Source organism: Melozone crissalis, unplaced genomic scaffold (genome assembly GCF_028551555.1).
Source record: "Melozone crissalis strain CALT ecotype California unplaced genomic scaffold, PUWL_Pcris_2 ptg000107l_1, whole genome shotgun sequence".
Taxonomy (NCBI): domain Eukaryota; kingdom Metazoa; phylum Chordata; class Aves; order Passeriformes; family Passerellidae; genus Melozone; species Melozone crissalis.
In genome coordinates, this window is record NW_026535884.1 from 1,867,469 (window position 1) to 1,873,468 (window position 6,000).

The 6,000-nt window shown below is 44.0% G+C and overlaps 1 protein-coding gene across 1 annotated transcript in view; it reads left to right on the forward strand.

Annotated features, from left to right (window-relative positions):
- PRDM2 (PR/SET domain 2) overlaps positions 1–309 on the forward strand; it is a 61,773-nt gene extending 61,464 nt beyond the window's left edge. The window contains exon 10 of the mRNA XM_054291879.1: positions 232–309. The gene's annotated coding sequence lies outside the window, so the exon portion shown is untranslated. The remainder of the gene's footprint in view (positions 1–231) is intronic.
- The last annotated feature ends 5,691 nt before the right edge of the window (positions 310–6,000 follow it).

Consider the following 6,000-nt stretch of genomic DNA (forward strand, 5'->3'; position numbering starts at 1 on the left):
GGGATGGTTGCTAATGAATGTTAATGTCTCCAGCTGTCTCAGACCATTTAGCTGTGGTCCAAATCCAACTAAAATTAAATCATGGGGGTCTCTTTGCTGTACAGTGGTCACTGAATGACTTGTCCTGCTTCCAGCTCCATGGAACGTGGAGCTGTGACTCCTTAAACTATTTATTCTTAAATACAACTATTAAATTAATACTATTAAATACAACTCTCTGTGTATTTTCAGGTACCAGAAGCTTCTGACTGGAAGGGGTGAGGTGAAGTAATCCTCAAGCATTTTCCTCTCCTGCTTTGCTCAGATGAGGTGAGGTGGGTTCCTCGGCAGACAACAGGACAGAAATTTCTGCTGGAAGTGATGAAGTGCTTCTGTCATCTCAGCCTTCCTGCAAGGGAGGGAGCACAGAGCAGGCTCCTGCCTTCCCCAGAGAGTGCTGAGCTGTGGCTGCTGGCACAGGGTGATCTTGGGGTGCCCCAGTGCATGGAGCCCAGCTTGGAGAACAGCCTGGAGAAATGTTCAGGCATCTGCAGGCAAAGTGCCCCTGCTCAGAGGGTGGTGGGTCTGGGTGAGTTTCTCTCTCTGGGAGAACACAGAGGGTTTAACACACTATGCAATTAAATTCTCAAAGGACTGTTACATCCTTTTAATTTCTGCTTTCCATCCTAATGGGTAAAGAACTGGGCAAACCACAAAGGAGGGAGTGGTTGGGTGTCCTGAGGTTTCCACATGGGAAATCTGTGGGTACCCCAGTTTCCTGACTTTGTACCATTAGCTTTGAGGGGCAGATGCTGTTTTTGCAGTGCATCAGGACACATGGATTTTGTGACATGATCCCTGGGAAATGCACTGAGAGCCCAGTTCCATGAAGGGACAAACATCCATTCCTCAAAAGCTGCCATACCATGTGTTGCCAGTCTGGAACAGTTTAGAGCCAGGATTTATTTATTGATTTAGAGACAGTATCAAACACAGGTGTTGCTGTGCAGGATCAGGCCAGACTTGTCCTTAAATACAACATTTGTCCTTAAATAGAGCACCTGTGTTGTGTCTCTAGGTGTGTTTGGTTTTGGGGGTGCTGAACAGAGGCCATCCCTTAGGACAGCCAGTAAAGTCTAATTGCAGAAACACACAGGTCAGCTGGTAAAATACAGAGCAGAAAGGTCTCTTACCTCTTTCCTGTCCCCAAATAGGGTCAGTCACACCCAGGTGCATCATCTGCCAGCTCTGGGAAGAACTTCTGCCCTGTTCACCCATGAGGTGAAGGGTTCCTTCTGCCAACACAGGATTTTCCATGATCCCTGCTAGCTTAGCATCCAGGTTTGGAACTTTTTAAGGAGGCCAAAGGGGTTGATTGTTGCATTTCCTTCTTGTTTCAGTCAGTTTATTCCTGTCCTTGACTTTGCACTCCACACAGATAAGCACAGATCTGTGTATGCACACATTAGTTAGGAAGGAACAAGTGCCCAGCTGATATTCCTCCCCAGCACCCTGAAAAAGTCAAAGAAAGGATCAATTTTATATCTATACCTTCATATATATATATGACATATAAAAATATATATGTATGGAATTGCTGGAAACAGTTAATTTTGTATAGTTTTGGTTAACATCAAATAATTCAAAATGAATAGAAAAGCTTTATAGAAGAAACATGGTTCACCATAAAAATGTTTAAGGTGTATGTTGTTTGAGTTGAAAAGAAAAGGTTTTCAGGATCTTGCATTATCTCACCACAGATTTTTTGGACAAACCCCTCTTGGAGACTTTCTAAGTGCAGTTGTGGTTTGGGGGAAGGCTGAGAACTGGATGAGCCATTAAAATCTGCATCCCTCCCATGCTGGAAGTGATGCTCCAGTCCAGGACTGAGACCACTGAGATCCCTGGGCCATTTCTGAGCTGGAGGGTCTCTAGGGTTTGTTCCCTTTGGAGTTTTGATCTAGCAGTAATCTCATCTAGAGAGAGATGTACTAATTGCAAACATAGGCTGGGATTTTCACAGCAGCCTTGGAAGACAGAATCTCATTAGTTTTCCAAATTAGTTGGAAGGGAGCATCCAGATCTGTTAGGCAGCTTGGTAAATTTTGGTCAAACAGCACAAAAGATTAATTTTCCTGGCCTTATGTCTATGTCCAAGCAGCTGGTGTGCACACACAGCTCTCTGAGCAGTTTGTCTCACTTTGCTTTTAAATGTTACCTTTTTATTTTTATTTTCTCTGCACATTTTGTCCTTTCTCACATCATGCAATGTTAGTATGGTAAACCCTGTTCTTTCAAACAGCAGTGCTCTTCCTGTGTGTCTGGAGAGCACCTAAATCACTTGAAAAGTGAGGATAAAGTGCTAACAAACCCAATATACTCTGAATAAAGCACCAGTATTATTAGTGATTGATTGATTATGATCGATTTTCCCAGTGCAACCTTGTAGGACACCTTGTCAAAGATCACAGTTAGTGTAAAAATTATCACTTGAGGATTGTTGCTGAGGAAGAGTTTTCTTGCCATATAGCCCAAAAACTGCTTTGAACAATCCATTCTCCTCAGACCCACTCAGCTTGCAGTCAGTTCAATTAAGGATGGAGTTCTGGCATGAATGCTGCCCAGTTCAGTGCCTTTAAGGCATCCCTGGGAGGTTACCAGAGGCCACATCTGTGCAATTTATTTTTGCTGCCTTTTTTTAGAGTGTTATCAACTGTAAAACCTGACATTCTCAAGGAGAGAAGTGTGTACATTGTTGTGATATAGGAAGGTTTTTCCCAGAGAAATTCTGGTTTATCACACAAGCCTGTAAATATGTATTTACAATTTTCAAAGCACGTCTTTATGTCCCTGATTGTAAATGCTCTGTTTTTAAACTTTTATAACATGTGACTCAACAAGAGACCACAGCACACAGCTTTATATTGTTCTGCTCTGTTTGAAGGGTCCATTACAGTCTAAGCTGTAGCAGAAAAATATCCATGTCACCAACAAGAAATAACCCATGGTTGCACCAGATTTCATCATTTTTCCTCAGATAAAAATGCAGTTTTTCTGGGAGGGGGGTGGGGGGGATGATTTTTCTTGCAGAAAAAAAAAAAGCATCAGTTCAAAATGATGTCATTTCTCTGGACCTGTGAGGAGATTTCATTCACAGTGAATTCAGGAAAAGTATGCCATCTTTTCCCAAGGTGGAATTTCACAGTTTTGCAGCAAATTTTTAACCTCCCCCGTGCCTGCTGATGAAACGTGAAATTTTGCCCCTGACCAATATCACAAGTTCTTGTGAAAATTCAAGGAGAGGGTGGGGAAAAAGCTCAGGTTTTGCATGTAGAATTTACAAGGACAACACTGGCAGCTCTGCAGGGCTCTGATACTGAGGAGTTTATTGAAAATAAACTCTGTGGGGATGTGGTGGGACCTGGGTTGTGCTGGGGCTCTGAACTGCTCTGGAGGACTGAAAGCTCTGTTGTCTGTCTGCCATGTAAAGAAAAAGAAAACAACAATAAATTAATGTGGAAAACTGCATTATGGAAATATTTATTGTTATTTCAGCCAAGGAGGTCTTAAAAATGGAGGCTGTGCTGTAGCTTTGAAACAATGGAATGGTTTGGGGGTTTCCTGGTGGGGAAGGAGGAAGGAGAAGTGAGTGTCACCTTGGTCTGGCAGGTTCAGTGCACACAGACAGGGATTCATTGTCCTGACAGCTCCACCCGAGCTCTGCATGCTTGGAGAAGCAGCCCATGAGCCCCTTGCAGCCCCTCTCCATCCCAGTCCTGCTGAGGTCTGTCAGCACTGGGGAACCCCAAGGCTGCTCTGCTCAGCTGGGAGGGAATTGTTCAGGCAGGGTGTGCAGAGGGAGGGCTGTTCTCCTCCCAGGAGTGCTCCCTGTTTCATAAACTGTGTGCCATCACAGCACACTCAGACATTTTATGCTTTCTTCAGGGCCATTTGGCTCTTTCCATAGAATCCCAGAGTGGTTTGGGCTGGAGGGAACTTAAAGCTCATCCCATTCTGCTCCTGCCATTCTCCACCCTTCCACTATCCCAGGGTGCTCCAAGCCCTGTCCAGCCTGGTCTTGGACACTGCCAGGGATGGGGCAGCCACAGCTTTGTGTAACCAGGGCCCCACCACCCTCATTGTAAAAATCTCCTTCAAATCTACTCCAAATGGAGCCTCCTTCAATTGAAAACCCTGTAAGGGAATCACTGAGGGTGGTGGGCAGCCATGGTCATGGGTGCATTAATCCCATGCATCCCACCCTTAAAAACAGCAGGTACAATAAATAGGTTTGGGAACAGCTGAATTATGTATATTAATATTAATTTCACATAGGCTAAAAATGGCTCTTTCACCCCAGAAAATCTGAAGGTTCCTTATGCATTCTAAATCTGGTCTCTCAGAGAAAAGCCACTGTTGTCACTGTCACCTGCCAGTGCCTGCAGCAGCCTGACAGGCTGCCAGGCTCCTCTGGCACTGTCACAGCCTGTTTGGCTCTCAGGAAATGCCACCCAGCTTCAGGTGAGTTTGAAGGGATCTGATTGTGCTGAGCTGTCACTCTGTCCCTGAATAAGAACCTTGAGAAATATTCTTTAAATAGCTGCGTGCTCCATTCGTCTGTCTGGGCTGTCACATGGAGCAGCACTAATTACTCCTTTCTCTAAGAGCTGTGGCTTTTTTGGGAGAAGGCTCCATCCAAGAACAGACAAGGAGGATCACTCTGTCATCCTGAAGCTGCTGCCTGGAGGCTGCTCAGCCCTGTGTGTGTGGTGCTGGCAGAAGGATGCAAAGGACACAACACTGTCAGTGCCTGGATCCCCTCCCAAAGTCACAGTCAGCAAAGCCAGGGGGTGCTTCAGTCCTTGGGTGACAGTGCTGGTGGCAAATGCTCCTCCAAGGCTGTGGGACAGAGCTGTGTGTGCTCAGGAGTGGACACAGAGGACATGAGTCCATCTATGGAATTTGCTGGGTCCCCAGGAGAAAGAAGGAATTGATGAATCTGACTCTATGTTCTTAGAAGGATTATATTATATTATATTATATTATATTATATTATATTATATTATATTATATTATATTATATTATATTATATTACATTATATTACATTACATTACATTATATTACATTACATTACATTACATTACATTACATTGTATTGTATTGTATCGTATCATGTCGTATCGTATTATACCATATAATATTATAAGAAATTATATTCTACAACTATACAAAAGAAAGAGAAAGGAGACATCAGAATGCTAGACAAGAATGAATAATAAAAACCTGTGACAGACTCAGAGTCTGACACAGCTGGCTGTGATTGGCCATTAATTAAAAACAATTCACATGCTGGGTAAATTATTCTCCAAATCACATTCCAGAGGAACAAAACAGGGAGAAGCTGAAGCTTCCCAGGAGAGGAAATCCTGGCAAAGGGATTTTTCATAAATATCATGCTGACAATGCTGGGCCACATTTGGTTCCTATCAGGCTTTGCAGCTGCCTTGGAAGAAGGGGCATTTGTCTGAGAGCAGTTCATATTCTCTCAGATATGAGCTGCTAATGCAAACAGGGCCACTCCCCCTTTCTGTACTGCTCTGCTAAGTTTTGGGTCACCTTGACTCCAGCAGCACTTTGCAGGGTTGGTTTGCTGTTAATCTTTTTGTCCTTGTGTGGCTGTGTGAGAGCTGGGGAGGGGGATTAACTGCAGGCTCAGCTCCTTGCCCACAGTCAGCTCCTCTGGGCCTCTGCACTGCTCCAGGGAAGCTCTGGGGAATGGAGTGTGTGGGGATGGACATTGCATCAGAAAATCTATGCTATAAAACATAGTGTTCATTATTAAACTCACATCTTGCCTTCTGCACAATGTATTTACTCTCTTATGTATTGAATTTTCCTACAGCTGGAGTGTTAAACTGACAGAACTGACAGACTCCCTGAGCTTCTTCCTTGGGTTCCTCTGTCAGGCTTACCTGGGCTGTATTGATTCAGGAATGCTTCTTAATTTGACCTTCAAGGG